The sequence below is a fragment of the Rhinoderma darwinii genome, chromosome 1 (assembly GCF_050947455.1).
Source record: "Rhinoderma darwinii isolate aRhiDar2 chromosome 1, aRhiDar2.hap1, whole genome shotgun sequence".
Classification (NCBI taxonomy): Eukaryota; Metazoa; Chordata; class Amphibia; order Anura; family Rhinodermatidae; genus Rhinoderma; species Rhinoderma darwinii.
The window spans coordinates 412,016,820-412,035,570 of NC_134687.1; the positions used below are offsets into that span (position 1 = coordinate 412,016,820).

Here is an 18,751-nt window from a genome sequence, read left to right on the forward strand (position 1 = left end):
CGCTATCCTGGTAAAATCCTCGCCAACTCCCTGTAAAGACTTCTACAGACTTAACACCAGACCTGGGACAATTCTGCATTCAGTACTATTGAGTGATAGTGCAGCTATTCTGTTGCCCAATTTCTATGCAGCTGAGTACGGCGATGAGAGGAGTCCTTTTGCTAATAGCATTTACCCACTGCAACCGTGTAAGTTGTGGCAATATTCGAGACACGGGGCCACATCCTGGGCCTGGCTACAGAACATGGCCTAGCTCCACTACTGTGCACTCCATAGCTCCAAGAGACCAGCCCGAGCCACTTATATACATGTGGCTTTGTATTAGTGGGAGTTTGGAGCCAAATTAATTCTAGCACTTGTAAAGCTGTCAGAGAAACCCCATCCCTGACGAACACCTGCAGAACCCACCAGTTACGCGGCTTAATCTAAATTCTGATAAAGAGAAGTGCTCCACACCCAACAGTCAGGTGCAGTAGATACCTTTTATAGTACCACGACTTTCACAACACTCCTTTCTGCCAACTTTTTTAACCTTGATCATATTCTCTACCAACTCTAAATTCTCATGATCCCCATATCTCTAACAGGACTCTAAATATAAGTGAACAATGTAAAACAATTCATATCCCTCTGCTTACTTGAGTGAATGTTATAGAGAATCCTACACCACTGCCTTACTCCTGGGTACCTCCCAGGGGGATTTCTCTATATTTTCAAGATCAAGCAAGTAAAAGGGTCTTCAAGGACTTCTTTTTGCAACACTGTAATCATAAACCAATAAATACAAGACGGAAATGGACAAGAAACAGTTCTAATCTTTCAATTCAACATCCCCAAAAAATCGACTCTTAACATGATTGTTTTTCCTACCAATCTGGAGAGGCAGAGGTTTTCTGTAAGTCAGGATGGCCGAGTGGTCTAAGGCGCTGCGTTTAGGTCGCAGTCTCTCCTGGAGGCGTGCGTTCAAATCCCACTTCTGACAACTAATCTTTTCTTAAACATTCTTTGCAGTCATTCCGTCAGTGTTAGTGAAATAATAGTAAAAAAACTATGGCCAAGTGGTCTAAGGCGCTGCGTTTAGGTCACAGTCTCCCCTGGAGGCGTGGGTTCAAATCCCACTTCTGACAACTCATCTTTTCTTAAACATACTTCGCAGTCATTCCGTCAGTGTTAGTGAAATAATAGTAAAAAAACTATGTCGGTATACGCCCCAAAACATTAGACTCTTCAGATAACTGTTTCGGCATCCAATCTTTAAAAATTGCACTTTTGTGTAGGTTAGGATGACCGACCGGTCTCTCTTGAATTTGTGGATTTAAATCCCACTTTTGAACACTCATATTTTCTTAGCATGATATAATGTCAGGTCTAACACTCATAAAGTAATGACACATTTTCATTGAGCTCCTCCGCTATCCTGGTAAAATCCTCGCCAACTCCCTGTAAAGACTTCTACAGACTTAACACCAGACCTGGGACAATTCTGCATTCAGTACTATTGAGTGATAGTGCAGCTATTCTGTTGCCCAATTTCTATGCAGCTGAGTACGGCGATGAGAGGAGTCCTTTTGCTAATAGCATTTACCCACTGCAACCGTGTAAGTTGTGGCAATATTCGAGACACGGGGCCACATCCTGGGCCTGGCTACAGAACATGGCCTAGCTCCACTACTGTGCACTCCATAGCTCCAAGAGACCAGCCCGAGCCACTTATATACATGTGGCTTTGTATTAGTGGGAGTTTGGAGCCAAATTAATTCTAGCACTTGTAAAGCTGTCAGAGAAACCCCATCCCTGACGAACACCTGCAGAACCCACCAGTTACGCGGCTTAATCTAAATTCTGATAAAGAGAAGTGCTCCACACCCAACAGTCAGGTGCAGTAGATACCTTTTATAGTACCACGACTTTCACAACACTCCTTTCTGCCAACTTTTTTAACCTTGATCATATTCTCTACCAACTCTAAATTCTCATCATCCCCATATCTCTAACAGGACCCTAAATATAAGTGAACAATGTAAAACAATTAATATCCCTCTGCTTACTTGAGTGAATGTTATAGAGAATCCTACACCACTGCCTTACTCCTGGGTACCTCCCAGGGGGATTTCTCTATATTTTCAAGATCAAGCAAGTAAAAGGGTCTTCAAGGACTTCTTTTTGCAACACTGTAATCATAAACCAATAAATACAAGACGGAAATGGACAAGAAACAGTTCTAATCTTTCAATTCAACATCCCCAAAAAATCGACTCTTAAAGGAACAGTGTCATGGCAAATAATTTTTTAATATGTTAAAGATGTTAGTGCTGTAATAAAAACGTTTATATTCATTTGTGTGTTTGTGTTTTACTGTTTCTTATTTTTACACTTTTTCTTCCCTATGGGGGCTGCCATTTTTTGTTCCATTTCTGTGTGTGTCGATTAACGACACACACAGACATGGAGTACGGCAGCCACAGTCCCATAGGGACTGTGAACGGCTCCCGTCCCATTCACGTCCGTGTACGGCGTCTGTGTGGGAACTGCGCATGCGCCGCTCCCACACAGTCCTATTCGAAATTGGCGCCGTCCGGCGCCATTTTCCTGTGGACCGGAAGTCGCGGCCGGACTGTAATATTACTACTTCCGGTCGCGGCTTCCGGACTTGTGCACATGGAACAGCGGCAGCAAAGGGAGCGGACGGGCCGGAGGGAGCCGCGGCGGCAGGAGCAGGTAAGCGATTTCAATGTATGTTAGTGTTTGTGTGTGTTTACTACTGTATGTAAACCTACTACACTGTGGGTTACCTCAAAAAATGGCGACACACAGTGTAGGAGGTTAAACCTTTCAAACCCCTCGTTTATCCCGGCACTAGCCAGGATAAAGGAGGGGGGGATGCTGAGAGCTCACTAGAGCGAGAGCTTTTAACCCAATGTTGCAATGCTGCAATTTTGGGAACTAGCTCCAACTAGCTCCATCTAGTGACCAAAAATGGGTAGTATTATAAATTTGAAAAAATTTATAATATTTCCTGACTCGCGAAAAAAATAAAAAAAATTTGAACAATGTTTAATCACCCACACACTAAATGTTTAAATTTTAAAAAAAAAACATGTTTTTGGGGCGACACCATGCCTTTAACATGATTGTTTTTCCTACCAATCTGGAGAGGGAGGGGTTTTCTGTAAGTCAGGATGGCCGAGTGGTCTAAGGCGCTGCGTTTAGGTCGCAGTCTCCCCTGGAGGCGTGGGTTCAAATCCCACTTCTGACAACTCATCTTTTCTTAAACATACTTTGCAGTCATTCCGTCAGTGTTAGTGAAATAATAGTAAAAAAAACTATGTCGGTATACGCCCCAAAACATACATTAGACTCTTCAGATAACTGTTTTGGCATCCAATCTTTAAAAATTGCACTTTTGTTTAGGTTAGGATGACCGACCGGTCTCTCTTGAATTTGTGGATTTAAATCCCACTTTTGAACACTTATATTTTCTTAGCATGATATAATGTCAGGTCTAACACTCATAAAGTAATAACACATTTTCCTTGAGCTCCTCCGCTATCCTGGTAAAATCCTCGCCAACTCCCTGTAAAGACTTCTACAAACTCAACACCAGACCTGGGACAATTCTGCATTCAGTACTATTGAGTGATAGTGCAGCTATTCTGTTGCCCAATTTCTATGCAGCTGAGTACGGCGATGAGAGGAGTCCTTTTGCTAATAGCATTTACCCACTGCAACCGTGTAAGTTGTGGCAATATTCGAGACACGGGGCCACATCCTGGGCCTGGCTACAGAACATGGCCTAGCTCCACTACTGTGCACTCCATAGCTCCAAGAGACCAGCCCGAGCCACTTATATACATGTGGCTTTGTATTAGTGGGAGTTTGGAGCCAAATTAATTCTAGCACTTGTAAAGCTGTCAGAGAAACCCCATCCCTGACGAACACCTGCAGAACCCACCAGTTACGCGGCTTAATCTAAATTCTGATAAAGAGAAGTGCTCCACACCCAACAGTCAGGTGCAGTAGATACCTTTTATAGTACCACGACTTTCACAACACTCCTTTCTGCCAACTTTTTTAACCTTGATCATATTCTCTACCAACTCTAAATTCTCATGATCCCCATATCTCTAACAGGACCCTAAATATAAGTGAACAATGTAAAACAATTCATATCCCTCTGCTTACTTGAGTGAATGTTATAGAGAATCCTACACCACTGCCTTACTCCTGGGTACCTCCCAGGGGGATTTCTCTATATTTTCAAGATCAAGCAAGTAAAAGGGTCTTCAAGGACTTCTTTTTGCAACACTGTAATCATAAACCAATAAATACAAGACGGAAATGGACAAGAAACAGTTCTAATCTTTCAATTCAACATCCCCAAAAAATCGACTCTTAACATGATTGTTTTTCCTACCAATCTGGAGAGGCAGAGGTTTTCTGTAAGTCAGGATGGCCGAGTGGTCTAAGGCGCTGTGTTTAGGTCGCAGTCTCCCCTGGAGGCGTGGGTTCAAATCCCACTTCTGACAACTCATCTTTTCTTAAACATACTTCGCAGTCATTCCGTCAGTGTTAGTGAAATAATAGTAAAAAAACTATGTCGGTATACGCCCCAAAACATTAGACTCTTCAGATAACTGTTTCGGCATCCAATCTTTAAAAATTGCACTTTTGTGTAGGTTAGGATGACCGACCGGTCTCTCTTGAATTTGTGGATTTAAATCCCACTTTTGAACACTCATATTTTCTTAGCATGATATAATGTCAGGTCTAACACTCATAAAGTAATGACACATTTTCATTGAGCTCCTCCGCTATCCTGGTAAAATCCTCGCCAACTCCCTGTAAAGACTTCTACAGACTTAACACCAGACCTGGGACAATTCTGCATTCAGTACTATTGAGTGATAGTGCAGCTATTCTGTTGCCCAATTTCTATGCAGCTGAGTACGGCGATGAGAGGAGTCCTTTTGCTAATAGCATTTACCCACTGCAACCGTGTAAGTTGTGGCAATATTCGAGACACGGGGCCACATCCTGGGCCTGGCTACAGAACATGGCCTAGCTCCACTACTGTGCACTCCATAGCTCCAAGAGACCAGCCCGAGCCACTTATATACATGTGGCTTTGTATTAGTGGGAGTTTGGAGCCAAATTAATTCTAGCACTTGTAAAGCTGTCAGAGAAACCCCATCCCTGACGAACACCTGCAGAACCCACCAGTTACGCGGCTTAATCTAAATTCTGATAAAGAGAAGTGCTCCACACCCAACAGTCAGGTGCAGTAGATACCTTTTATAGTACCACGACTTTCACAACACTCCTTTCTGCCAACTTTTTTAACCTTGATCATATTCTCTACCAACTCTAAATTCTCATGATCCCCATATCTCTAACAGGACTCTAAATATAAGTGAACAATGTAAAACAATTCATATCCCTCTGCTTACTTGAGTGAATGTTATAGAGAATCCTACACCACTGCCTTACTCCTGGGTACCTCCCAGGGGGATTTCTCTATATTTTCAAGATCAAGCAAGTAAAAGGGTCTTCAAGGACTTCTTTTTGCAACACTGTAATCATAAACCAATAAATACAAGACGGAAATGGACAAGAAACAGTTCTAATCTTTAAATTCAACATCCCCAAAAAATCGACTCTTAACATGATTGTTTTTCCTACCAATCTGGAGAGGCAGAGGTTTTCTTTAAGTCAGGATGGCCGAGTGGTCTAAGGCGCTGCGTTTAGGTCGCAGTCTCTCCTGGAGGTGTGCGTTCAAATCCCACTTCTGACAACTAATCTTTTCTTAAACATTCTTTGCAGTCATTCCGTCAGTGTTAGTGAAATAATAGTAAAAAAACTATGGCCAAGTTGTCTAAGGCGCTGCGTTTAGGTCACAGTCTCCCCTGGAGGCGTGGGTTCAAATCCCACTTCTGACAACTCATCTTTTCTTAAACATACTTCGCAGTCATTCCGTCAGTGTTAGTGAAATAATAGTAAAAAAACTATGTCGGTATACGCCCCAAAACATTAGACTCTTCAGATAACTGTTTCGGCATCCAATCTTTAAAAATTGCACTTTTGTGTAGGTTAGGATGACCGACCGGTCTCTCTTGAATTTGTGGATTTAAATCCCACTTTTGAACACTCATATTTTCTTAGCATGATATAATGTCAGGTCTAACACTCATAAAGTAATGACACATTTTCATTGAGCTCCTCCGCTATCCTGGTAAAATCCTCGCCAACTCCCTGTAAAGACTTCTACAGACTTAACACCAGACCTGGGACAATTCTGCATTCAGTACTATTGAGTGATAGTGCAGCTATTCTGTTGCCCAATTTCTATGCAGCTGAGTACGGCGATGAGAGGAGTCCTTTTGCTAATAGCATTTACCCACTGCAACCGTGTAAGTTGTGGCAATATTCGAGACACGGGGCCACATCCTGGGCCTGGCTACAGAACATGGCCTAGCTCCACTACTGTGCACTCCATAGCTCCAAGAGACCAGCCCGAGCCACTTATATACATGTGGCTTTGTATTAGTGGGAGTTTGGAGCCAAATTAATTCTAGCACTTGTAAAGCTGTCAGAGAAACCCCATCCCTGACGAACACCTGCAGAACCCACCAGTTACGCGGCTTAATCTAAATTCTGATAAAGAGAAGTGCTCCACACCCAACAGTCAGGTGCAGTAGATACCTTTTATAGTACCACGACTTTCACAACACTCCTTTCTGCCAACTTTTTTAACCTTGATCATATTCTCTACCAACTCTAAATTCTCATGATCCCCATATCTCTAACAGGACCCTAAATATAAGTGAACAATGTAAAACAATTCATATCCCTCTGCTTACTTGAGTGAATGTTATAGAGAATCCTACACCACTGCCTTACTCCTGGGTACCTCCCAGGGGGATTTCTCTATATTTTCAAGATCAAGCAAGTAAAAGGGTCTTCAAGGACTTCTTTTTGCAACACTGTAATCATAAACCAATAAATACAAGACGGAAATGGACAAGAAACAGTTCTAATCTTTCAATTCAACATCCCCAAAAAATCGACTCTTAACATGATTGTTTTTCCTACCAATCTGGAGAGGCAGAGGTTTTCTGTAAGTCAGGATGGCCGAGTGGTCTAAGGCGCTGCGTTTAGGTCGCAGTCTCCCCTGGAGGTGTGGGTTCAAATCCCACTTCTGACAACTCATCTTTTCTTAAACATACTTCGCAGTCATTCCGTCAGTGTTAGTGAAATAATAGTAAAAAAACTATGTCGGTATACGCCCCAAAACATTAGACTCTTCAGATAATTCTTTCGTTATCCAATCTTTAAAAATTGCACTTTTGTGTAGGTTAGGATGACCGACCGGTCTCTCTTGAATTTGTGGATTTAAATCCCACTTTTGAACACTCATATTTTCTTAGCATGATATAATGTCAGGTCTAACACTCATAAAGTAATGACACATTTTCATTGAGCTCCTCCGCTATCCTGGTAAAATCCTCGCCAACTCCCTGTAAAGACTTCTACAGACTTAACACCAGACCTGGGACAATTCTGCATTCAGTACTATTGAGTGATAGTGCAGCTATTCTGTTGCCCAATTTCTATGCAGCTGAGTATGGCGATGAGAGGAGTCCTTTTGCTAATAGCATTTACCCACTGCAACCGTGTAAGTTGTGGCAATATTCGAGACACGGGGCCACATCCTGGGCCTGGCTACAGAACATGGCCTAGCTCCACTACTGTGCACTCCATAGCTCCAAGAGACCAGCCCGAGCCACTTATATACATGTGGCTTTGTATTAGTGGGAGTTTGGAGCCAAATTAATTCTAGCACTTGTAAAGCTGTCAGAGAAACCCCATCCCTGACGAACACCTGCAGAACCCACCAGTTACGCGGCTTAATCTAAATTCTGATAAAGAGAAGTGCTCCACACCCAACAGTCAGGTGCAGTAGATACCTTTTATAGTACCACGACTTTCACAACACTCCTTTCTGCCAACTTTTTTAACCTTGATCATATTCTCTACCAACTCTAAATTCTCATGATCCCCATATCTCTAACAGGACCCTAAATATAAGTGAACAATGTAAAACAATTCATATCCCTCTGCTTACTTGAGTGAATGTTATAGAGAATCCTACACCACTGCCTTACTCCTGGGTACCTCCCAGGGGGATTTCTCTATATTTTCAAGATCAAGCAAGTAAAAGGGTCTTCAAGGACTTCTTTTTGCAACACTGTAATCATAAACCAATAAATACAAGACGGAAATGGACAAGAAACAGTTCTAATCTTTCAATTCAACATCCCCAAAAAATCGACTCTTAACATGATTGTTTTTCCTACCAATATGGAGAGGCAGAAGTTTTCTGTAAGTCAGGATGGCCGAGTGGTCTATGGCGCTGCGTTTAGGTTGCAGTCTCCCCTGGAGGCGTGGGTTCAAATCCCACTTCTGACAACTCATCTTTTCTTAAACATACTTTGCAGTCATTCCGTCAGTGTTAGTGAAATAATAGTAAAAAAACTATGTCGGTATACGCCCCAAAACATTAGACTCTTCAGATAACTGTTTCGGCATCCAATCTTTAAAAATTGCACTTTTGTGTAGGTTAGGATGACCGACCGGTCTCTCTTGAATTTGTGGATTTAAATCCCACTTTTGAACACTTATATTTTCTTAGCATGATATAATGTCAGGTCTAACACTCATAAAGTAATAACACATTTTCCTTGAGCTCCTCCGCTATCCTGGTAAAATCCTCGCCAACTCCCTGTAAAGACTTCTACAAACTCAACACCAGACCTGGGACAATTCTGCATTCAGTACTATTGAGTGATAGTGCAGCTATTCTGTTGCCCAATTTCTATGCAGCTGAGTACGGCGATGAGAGGAGTCCTTTTGCTAATAGCATTTACCCACTGCAACCGTGTAAGTTGTGGCAATATTCGAGACACGGGGCCACATCCTGGGCCTGGCTACAGAACATGGCCTAGCTCCACTACTGTGCACTCCATAGCTCCAAGAGACCAGCCCGAGCCACTTATATACATGTGGCTTTGTATTAGTGGGAGTTTGGAGCCAAATTAATTCTAGCACTTGTAAAGCTGTCAGAGAAACCCCATCCCTGACGAACACCTGCAGAACCCACCAGTTACGCGGCTTAATCTAAATTCTGATAAAGAGAAGTGCTCCACACCCAACAGTCAGGTGCAGTAGATACCTTTTATAGTACCACGACTTTCACAACACTCCTTTCTGCCAACTTTTTTAACCTTGATCATATTCTCTACCAACTCTAAATTCTCATGATCCCCATATCTCTAACAGGACCCTAAATATAAGTGAACAATGTAAAACAATTCATATCCCTCTGCTTACTTGAGTGAATGTTATAGAGAATCCTACACCACTGCCTTACTCCTGGGTACCTCCCAGGGGGATTTCTCTATATTTTCAAGATCAAGCAAGTAAAAGGGTCTTCAAGGACTTCTTTTTGCAACACTGTAATCATAAACCAATAAATACAAGACGGAAATGGACAAGAAACAGTTCTAATCTTTCAATTCAACATCCCCAAAAAATCGACTCTTAACATGATTGTTTTTCCTACCAATCTGGAGAGGCAGAGGTTTTCTGTAAGTCAGGATGGCCGAGTGGTCTAAGGCGCTGCGTTTAGGTCGCAGTCTCCCCTGGAGGCGTGGGTTCAAATCCCACTTCTGACAGCTCATCTTTTCTTAAACATACTTTGCAGTCATTCCGTCAGTGTTAGTGAAATAATAGTAAAAAAACTATGTCGGTATACGCCCCAAAACATTAGACTCTTCAGATAATTCTTTCGTTATCCAATCTTTAAAAATTGCACTTTTGTGTAGGTTAGGATGACCGACCGGTCTCTCGTGGATTTAAATCCCACTTTTGAACACTCATATTTTCTTAGCATGATATAATGTCAGGTCTAACACTCATAAAGTAATGACACATTTTCATTGAGCTCCTCCGCTATCCTGGTAAAATCCTCGCCAACTCCCTGTAAAGACTTCTACAGACTTAACACCAGACCTGGGACAATTCTGCATTCAGTACTATTGAGTGATAGTGCAGCTATTCTGTTGCCCAATTTCTATGCAGCTGAGTACGGCGATGAGAGGAGTCCTTTTGCTAATAGCATTTACCCACTGCAACCGTGTAAGTTGTGGCAATATTCGAGACACGGGGCCACATCCTGGGCCTGGCTACAGAACATGGCCTAGCTCCACTACTGTGCACTCCATAGCTCCAAGAGACCAGCCCGAGCCACTTATATACATGTGGCTTTGTATTAGTGGGAGTTTGGAGCCAAATTAATTCTAGCACTTGTAAAGCTGTCAGAGAAACCCCATCCCTGACGAACACCTGCAGAACCCACCAGTTACGCGGCTTAATCTAAATTCTGATAAAGAGAAGTGCTCCACACCCAACAGTCAGGTGCAGTAGATACCTTTTATAGTACCACGACTTTCACAACACTCCTTTCTGCCAACTTTTTTAACCTTGATCATATTCTCTACCAACTCTAAATTCTCATCATCCCCATATCTCTAACAGGACCCTAAATATAAGTGAACAATGTAAAACAATTCATATCCCTCTGCTTACTTGAGTGAATGTTATAGAGAATCCTACACCACTGCCTTACTCCTGGGTACCTCCCAGGGGGATTTCTCTATATTTTCAAGATCAAGCAAGTAAAAGGGTCTTCAAGGACTTCTTTTTGCAACACTGTAATCATAAACCAATAAATACAAGACGGAAATGGACAAGAAACAGTTCTAATCTTTCAATTCAACATCCCCAAAAAATCGACTCTTAACATGATTGTTTTTCCTACCAATCTGGAGAGGCAGAGGTTTTCTGTAAGTCAGGATGGCCGAGTGGTCTAAGGCGCTGCGTTTAGGTCGCAGTCTCCCCTGGAGGCGTGGGTTCAAATCCCACTTCTGACAACTCATCTTTTCTTAAACATACTTCGCAGTCATTCCGTCAGTGTTAGTGAAATAATAGTAAAAAAACTATGTCGGTATACGCCCCAAAACATACATTAGACTCTTCAGATAACTGTTTTGGCATCCAATCTTTAAAAATTGCACTTTTGTTTAGGTTAGGATGACCGACCGGTCTCTCTTGAATTTGTGGATTTAAATCCCACTTTTGAACACTTATATTTTCTTAGCATGATATAATGTCAGGTCTAACACTCATAAAGTAATAACACATTTTCCTTGAGCTCCTCCGCTATCCTGGTAAAATCCTCGCCAACTCCCTGTAAAGACTTCTACAAACTCAACACCAGACCTGGGACAATTCTGCATTCAGTACTATTGAGTGATAGTGCAGCTATTCTGTTGCCCAATTTCTATGCAGCTGAGTACGGCGATGAGAGGAGTCCTTTTGCTAATAGCATTTACCCACTGCAACCGTGTAAGTTGTGGCAATATTCGAGACACGGGGCCACATCCTGGGCCTGGCTACAGAACATGGCCTAGCTCCACTACTGTGCACTCCATAGCTCCAAGAGACCAGCCCGAGCCACTTATATACATGTGGCTTTGTATTAGTGGGAGTTTGGAGCCAAATTAATTCTAGCACTTGTAAAGCTGTCAGAGAAACCCCATCCCTGACGAACACCTGCAGAACCCACCAGTTACGCGGCTTAATCTAAATTCTGATAAAGAGAAGTGCTCCACACCCAACAGTCAGGTGCAGTAGATACCTTTTATAGTACCACGACTTTCACAACACTCCTTTCTGCCAACTTTTTTAACCTTGATCATATTCTCTACCAACTCTAAATTCTCATCATCCCCATATCTCTAACAGGACCCTAAATATAAGTGAACAATGTAAAACAATTCATATCCCTCTGCTTACTTGAGTGAATGTTATAGAGAATCCTACACCACTGCCTTACTCCTGGGTACCTCCCAGGGGGATTTCTCTATATTTTCAAGATCAAGCAAGTAAAAGGGTCTTCAAGGACTTCTTTTTGCAACACTGTAATCATAAACCAATAAATACAAGACGGAAATGGACAAGAAACAGTTCTAATCTTTCAATTCAACATCCCCAAAAAATCGACTCTTAACATGATTGTTTTTCCTACCAATCTGGAGAGGCAGAGGTTTTCTGTAAGTCAGGATGGCCGAGTGGTCTAAGGCGCTGCGTTTAGGTCGCAGTCTCCCCTGGAGGCGTGGGTTCAAATCCCACTTCTGACAACTCATCTTTTCTTAAACATACTTTGCAGTCATTCCGTCAGTGTTAGTGAAATAATAGTAAAAAAACTATGTCGGTATACGCCCCAAAACATACATTAGACTCTTCAGATAACTGTTTCGGCATCCAATCTTTAAAAATTGCACTTTTGTGTAGGTTAGGATGACCGACCGGTCTCTCTTGAATTTGTGGATTTAAATCCCACTTTTGAACACTTATATTTTCTTAGCATGATATAATGTCAGGTCTAACACTCATAAAGTAATAACACATTTTCATTGAGCTCCTCCGCTATCCTGGTAAAATCCTCGCCAACTCCCTGTAAAGACTTCTACAGACTTAACACCAGACCTGGGACAATTCTGCATTCAGTACTATTGAGTGATAGTGCAGCTATTCTGTTGCCCAATTTCTATGCAGCTGAGTACGGCGATGAGAGGAGTCCTTTTGCTAATAGCATTTACCCACTGCAACCGTGTAAGTTGTGGCAATATTCGAGACACGGGGCCACATCCTGGGCCTGGCTACAGAACATGGCCTAGCTCCACTACTGTGCACTCCATAGCTCCAAGAGACCAGCCCGAGCCACTTATATACATGTGGCTTTGTATTAGTGGGAGTTTGGAGCCAAATTAATTCTAGCACTTGTAAAGCTGTCAGAGAAACCCCATCCCTGACGAACACCTGCAGAACCCACCAGTTACGCGGCTTAATCTAAATTCTGATAAAGAGAAGTGCTCCACACCCAACAGTCAGGTGCAGTAGATACCTTTTATAGTACCACGACTTTCACAACACTCCTTTCTGCCAACTTTTTTAACCTTGATCATATTCTCTACCAACTCTAAATTCTCATGATCCCCATATCTCTAACAGGACCCTAAATATAAGTGAACAATGTAAAACAATTCATATCCCTCTGCTTACTTGAGTGAATGTTATAGAGAATCCTACACCACTGCCTTACTCCTGGGTACCTCCCAGGGGGATTTCTCTATATTTTCAAGATCAAGCAAGTAAAAGGGTCTTCAAGGACTTCTTTTTGCAACACTGTAATCATAAACCAATAAATACAAGACGGAAATGGACAAGAAACAGTTCTAATCTTTCAATTCAACATCCCCAAAAAATCGACTCTTAACATGATTGTTTTTCCTACCAATCTGGAGAGGCAGAGGTTTTCTGTAAGTCAGGATGGCCGAGTGGTCTAAGGCGCTGCGTTTAGGTCGCAGTCTCCCCTGGAGGCGTAGGGTCAAATCCCACTTCTGACAACTCATCTTTTCTTAAACATACTTCACAGTCATTCTGTCAGTGTTAGTGAAATAATAGTAAAAAACTATGTCGGTATACGCCCCAAAACATTAGACTCTTCAGATAACTGTTTCGGCATCCAATCTTTAAAAATTGCACTTTTGTGTAGGTTAGGATGACCGACCGGTCTCTCTTGAATTTGTGGATTTAAATCCCACTTTTGAACACTTATATTTTCTTAGCATGATATAATGTCAGGTCTAACACTCATAAAGTAATAACACATTTTCATTGAGCTCCTCCGCTATCCTGGTAAAATCCTCGCCAACTCCCTGTAAAGACTTCTACAGACTTAACACCAGACCTGGGACAATTCTGCATTCAGTACTATTGAGTGATAGTGCAGCTATTCTGTTGCCCAATTTCTATGCAGCTGAGTACGGCGATGAGAGGAGTCCTTTTGCTAATAGCATTTACCCACTGCAACCGTGTAAGTTGTGGCAATATTCGAGACACGGGGCCACATCCTGGGCCTGGCTACAGAACATGGCCTAGCTCCACTACTGTGCACTCCATAGCTCCAAGAGACCAGCCCGAGCCACTTATATACATGTGGCTTTGTATTAGTGGGAGTTTGGAGCCAAATTAATTCTAGCACTTGTAAAGCTGTCAGAGAAACCCCATCCCTGACGAACACCTGCAGAACCCACCAGTTACGCGGCTTAATCTAAATTCTGATAAAGAGAAGTGCTCCACACCCAACAGTCAGGTGCAGTAGATACCTTTTATAGTACCACGACTTTCACAACACTCCTTTCTGCCAACTTTTTTAACCTTGATCATATTCTCTACCAACTCTAAATTCTCATGATCCCCATATCTCTAACAGGACCCTAAATATAAGTGAACAATGTAAAACAATTCATATCCCTCTGCTTACTTGAGTGAATGTTATAGAGAATCCTACACCACTGCCTTACTCCTGGGTACCTCCCAGGGGGATTTCTCTATATTTTCAAGATCAAGCAAGTAAAAGGGTCTTCAAGGACTTCTTTTTGCAACACTGTAATCATAAACCAATAAATACAAGACGGAAATGGACAAGAAACAGTTCTAATCTTTCAATTCAACATCCCCAAAAAATCGACTCTTAACATGATTGTTTTTCCTACCAATCTGGAGAGGCAGAGGTTTCCTGTAAGTCAGGATGGCCGAGTGGTCTAAGGCGCTGCGTTCAAATCCCACTTCTGACAACTCATCTTTTCTTAAACATACTTCGCAGTCATTCCGTCAGTGTTAGTGAAATAATAGTAAAAAAACTATGTCGGTATACGCCCCAAAACATTAGACTCTTCAGATAACTGTTTCGGCATCCAATCTTTAAAAATTGCACTTTTGTGTCGGTTAGGATGACCGACCGGTCTCTCTTGAATTTGTGGATTTAAATCCCACTTTTGAACACTCATATTTTCTTAGCATGATATAATGTCAGGTCTAACACTCATAAAGTAATGACACATTTTCATTGAGCTCCTCCGCTATCCTGGTAAAATCCTCGCAAACTCCCTGTAAAGACTTCTACAGACTTAACACCAGACCTGGGACAATTCTGCATTCAGTACTATTGAGTGATAGTGCAGCTATTCTGTTGCCCAATTTCTATGCAGCTGAGTACGGCGATGAGAGGAGTCCTTTTGCTAATAGCATTTACCCACTGCAACCGTGTAAGTTGTGGCAATATTCGAGACACGGGGCCACATCCTGGGCCTGGCTACAGAACATGGCCTAGCTCCACTACTGTGCACTCCATAGCTCCAAGAGACCAGCCCGAGCCACTTATATACATGTGGCTTTGTATTAGTGGGAGTTTGGAGCCAAATTAATTCTAGCACTTGTAAAGCTGTCAGAGAAACCCCATCCCTGACGAACACCTGCAGAACCCACCAGTTACGTGGCTTAATCTAAATTCTGATAAAGAGAAGTGCTCCACACCCAACAGTCAGGTGCAGTAGATACCTTTTATAGTACCACGACTTTCACAACACTCCTTTCTGCCAACTTTTTTAACCTTGATCATATTCTCTACCAACTCTAAATTCTCATGATCCCCATATCTCTAACAGGACCCTAAATATAAGTGAACAATGTAAAACAATTCATATCCCTCTGCTTACTTGAGTGAATGTTATAGAGAATCCTACACCACTGCCTTACTCCTGGGTACCTCCCAGGGGGATTTCTCTATATTTTCAAGATCAAGCAAGTAAAAGGGTCTTCAAGGACTTCTTTTTGCAACACTGTAATCATAAACCAATAAATACAAGACGGAAATGGACAAGAAACAGTTCTAATCTTTCAATTCAACATCCCCAAAAAATCGACTCTTAACATGATTGTTTTTCCTACCAATCTGGAGAGGCAGAGGTTTTCTGTAAGTCAGGATGGCCGAGTGGTCTAAGGCGCTGCGTTTAGGTCGCAGTCTCCCCTGGAGGCGTGTGTTCAAATCCCACTTCTGACAACTCATCTTTTCTTAAACATACTTTGCAGTCATTCCGTCAGTGTTAGGCTGGGTTCACACGAGCACATTAACGTCCGTAATGGACGGACGTATTTCGGCCGGAAGTCCCGGACCGAACTCAATGCAGGGAGCCGGGCTCCTAGCATCATAGTTATGTACGACGCTAGGAGTCCCTGCCTCTCCGTGGAACTACAGTCCTGTACTGAAAACATGATTACAGTACGGGACAGTTGTCCTGCAGCGAGGCAGGGACTCCTAGCGTCGTACATAACTATGATGCTAGGAGCCCGGCTCCCTGCACTGAGTTCGGTCCGGGACTTCCGGCCGAAATACGTCCGTCCATTACGGACGTTAATGTGGTCGTGTGAACCCAGCCTCAGTGAAATAATAGTAAAAAAACTATGTTGGTATACGCCCCAAAAAAATTGACTCTTCAGAAAACAGTTTCGGCATCCAATCTTTAAAAATTGCACTTTTGTGTAGGTTAGGATGACCGACTGGTCTCTCTTGAATTTGTGGATTTAAATCCCACTTTTGAACACTCATACTTTCTTAGCATGATATAATGTCAGGTCTAAGGGTATGTGCACACACACTAATTACGTCCGTAATTGACGGACGTATTTCGGCCGCAAGTCCCGGACCGAACACAGTGCAGGGAGCCGGGCTCCTAGCATCATAGTTATATACGATGCTAGGAGTCCCTGCCTCTCTGCAGTACAACTGTCCCGTACTGTAATCATGTTTTCAGTATGGGACAGTTGTCCTGCAGCGAGGCAGGGACTCCTAGCATCGGACATAACTATGATGCTAGGAGCCCGGCTCCCTGCACTGTGTTCGGTCCGGGACTTGCGGCCGAAATACGTCCGTCGATTACGGACGTAATTAGTGTGTGTGCACATACCCTAACACTCATAAAGTAATGACACATTTTCCTTGAGCTCCTCCGCTATCCTGGTAAAATCCTCGCCAACTCCCTGTTAAGACTTCTACAGACTCAACACCAGACCTGGGACAATTCTGCATTCAGTACTATTGAGTGATAGTGCAGCTATTCTGTTGCCCAATTTCTATGCAGCTGAGTACGGCGATGAGAGGAGTCCTTTTGCTAATAGCATTTACCCACTGCAACCGTGTAAGTTGTGGCAATATTCGAGACATGGGGCCACATCCTGGGCCTGGCTACAGAACATGGCCTAGCTCCACTACTGTGCACTCCATAGCTCCAAGAGACCAGCCCGAGCCACTTATATACATGTGGCTTTGTATTAGTGGGAGTTTGGAGCCAAATTAATTCTAGCACTTGTAAAACTGTCAGAGAAACCCCATCCCTGACGAACACCTGCAGAACCCACCAGTTACGCGGCTTAATCTAAATTCTGATAAAGAGAAGTGCTCCACACCCAACAGTCAGGTGCAGTAGATACCTTTTTTAGTACCACGACTTTCACAACACTCGTTTCTGCCAACTTTTTTAACCTTGATCATATTCTCTACCAACTCTAAATTCTCATGATCCCCATATCTCTAACAGGACCCTAAATATAAGTGAACAATGTAAAACAATTCATATCCCTCTGCTTACTTGAGTGAATGTTATAGAGAATCCTACGCCACTGCCTTACTCCTGGGTACCTCCTGCAGAACCCACAAGTTACGCGGCTTAATTTAAATTCTGATAAAGAGAAGTGCTCCACACCCAACAGTCAGGTGCAGTAGATACCTTTTTTAGTACCACGACTTTCACAACACTCCTTTCTGCCAACTTTTTTAACCTTGATCATATTCTCTACCAACTCTAAATTCTCATGATCCCCATATCTCTAACAGGACCCTAAATATAAGTGAACAATGTAAAACAATTCATATCCCTCTTCTTACTTGAGTGAATGTTATAGAGAATCCTACACCACTGCCTTACTCCTGGGTACGTCCCAGGGGGATTTCTCTATATTTTCAAGATCAAGCAAGTAAAAGGGTCTTCAAAGACTTCTTTTTGCAACACTGTATTAATAAACCAATAAATACAAGATGGAAATGGACAAGAAACAGTTCTAGTCTTTCAATTCAAATCCCCAAAAAATCGACTCTTAACATGATTGTTTTTGCTACCAATCTGGAGAGGCAGAGCTTTTCTGTAAGTCAGGATGACCAAGTAGTCTAAGGCGCTGCGTTTAGGTCGCAGTCTCCCCTGGAGGCGTGGGTTCAAATCCCACTTCTGACAGCTCATCTTTTCTTAAACATACTTTGCAGTCATTCAGTCAGTGTTAGTGAAATAATAGTAAAAAAACTATGTCGGTATACGCCCCAAAACATTAGACTCTTCAGATAACTTTTTCTGCATCCAATCTTTAAAAATTGCACTTTTGTGTAGGTTAGGATGACCGACCGGTCTCTCTTGAATTTGTGGATTTAAATCCCACTTTTGAACACTCATATTTTCTTAGCATGATATAATGTCAGGTCTAACACTCATAAAGTAATGACGCATTTTTCTTGAGCTCCTCCGCTATCCTGGTAAAATCCTCGCCAACTCCCTGTAAAGACTTCTACAAACTCAACACCAGACCTGGGACAATTCTGCATTCAGTACTATTGAGTGATAGTGCAGCTATTCTGCTGCCCAATTTCTATGCAGCTGAGTACGGCGATGAGAGGAGTCCTTTTGCTAATAACATTTACCCACTGCAACCGTGTAAGTTGTGGCAATATTCGAGACACGGGGCC

The 18,751-nt window shown here is 42.5% G+C and overlaps 12 non-coding genes across 12 annotated transcripts; all 12 read left to right on the forward strand.

The window, feature by feature from the left end:
• Positions 1-899: 899 nt before the first annotated feature.
• On the forward strand, positions 900-982 carry TRNAL-UAG (transfer RNA leucine (anticodon UAG)). The gene has a single exon. It is a non-coding gene; the product is annotated as a tRNA-Leu (tRNA).
• A 2,191-nt stretch (positions 983-3,173) lies between these two features.
• Positions 3,174-3,256, forward strand: TRNAL-UAG (transfer RNA leucine (anticodon UAG)). The gene has a single exon. It is a non-coding gene; the product is annotated as a tRNA-Leu (tRNA).
• Positions 3,257-4,443: 1,187 nt separating this feature from the next.
• TRNAL-UAG (transfer RNA leucine (anticodon UAG)) lies at positions 4,444-4,526 on the forward strand. The gene has a single exon. It is a non-coding gene; the product is annotated as a tRNA-Leu (tRNA).
• A 1,182-nt stretch (positions 4,527-5,708) lies between these two features.
• Positions 5,709-5,791, forward strand: TRNAL-UAG (transfer RNA leucine (anticodon UAG)). Its single transcript has one exon. It is a non-coding gene; the product is annotated as a tRNA-Leu (tRNA).
• A 1,327-nt stretch (positions 5,792-7,118) lies between these two features.
• Positions 7,119-7,201, forward strand: TRNAL-UAG (transfer RNA leucine (anticodon UAG)). The gene has a single exon. It is a non-coding gene; the product is annotated as a tRNA-Leu (tRNA).
• A 1,182-nt stretch (positions 7,202-8,383) lies between these two features.
• TRNAL-UAG (transfer RNA leucine (anticodon UAG)) lies at positions 8,384-8,466 on the forward strand. Its single transcript has one exon. It is a non-coding gene; the product is annotated as a tRNA-Leu (tRNA).
• Positions 8,467-9,648: 1,182 nt separating this feature from the next.
• On the forward strand, positions 9,649-9,731 carry TRNAL-UAG (transfer RNA leucine (anticodon UAG)). Its single transcript has one exon. It is a non-coding gene; the product is annotated as a tRNA-Leu (tRNA).
• A 1,174-nt stretch (positions 9,732-10,905) lies between these two features.
• On the forward strand, positions 10,906-10,988 carry TRNAL-UAG (transfer RNA leucine (anticodon UAG)). Its single transcript has one exon. It is a non-coding gene; the product is annotated as a tRNA-Leu (tRNA).
• Positions 10,989-12,174: 1,186 nt separating this feature from the next.
• Positions 12,175-12,257, forward strand: TRNAL-UAG (transfer RNA leucine (anticodon UAG)). Its single transcript has one exon. It is a non-coding gene; the product is annotated as a tRNA-Leu (tRNA).
• A 1,186-nt stretch (positions 12,258-13,443) lies between these two features.
• On the forward strand, positions 13,444-13,526 carry TRNAL-UAG (transfer RNA leucine (anticodon UAG)). Its single transcript has one exon. It is a non-coding gene; the product is annotated as a tRNA-Leu (tRNA).
• A 2,415-nt stretch (positions 13,527-15,941) lies between these two features.
• Positions 15,942-16,024, forward strand: TRNAL-UAG (transfer RNA leucine (anticodon UAG)). The gene has a single exon. It is a non-coding gene; the product is annotated as a tRNA-Leu (tRNA).
• Positions 16,025-18,165: 2,141 nt separating this feature from the next.
• Positions 18,166-18,248, forward strand: TRNAL-UAG (transfer RNA leucine (anticodon UAG)). The gene has a single exon. It is a non-coding gene; the product is annotated as a tRNA-Leu (tRNA).
• The last annotated feature ends 503 nt before the right edge of the window (positions 18,249-18,751 follow it).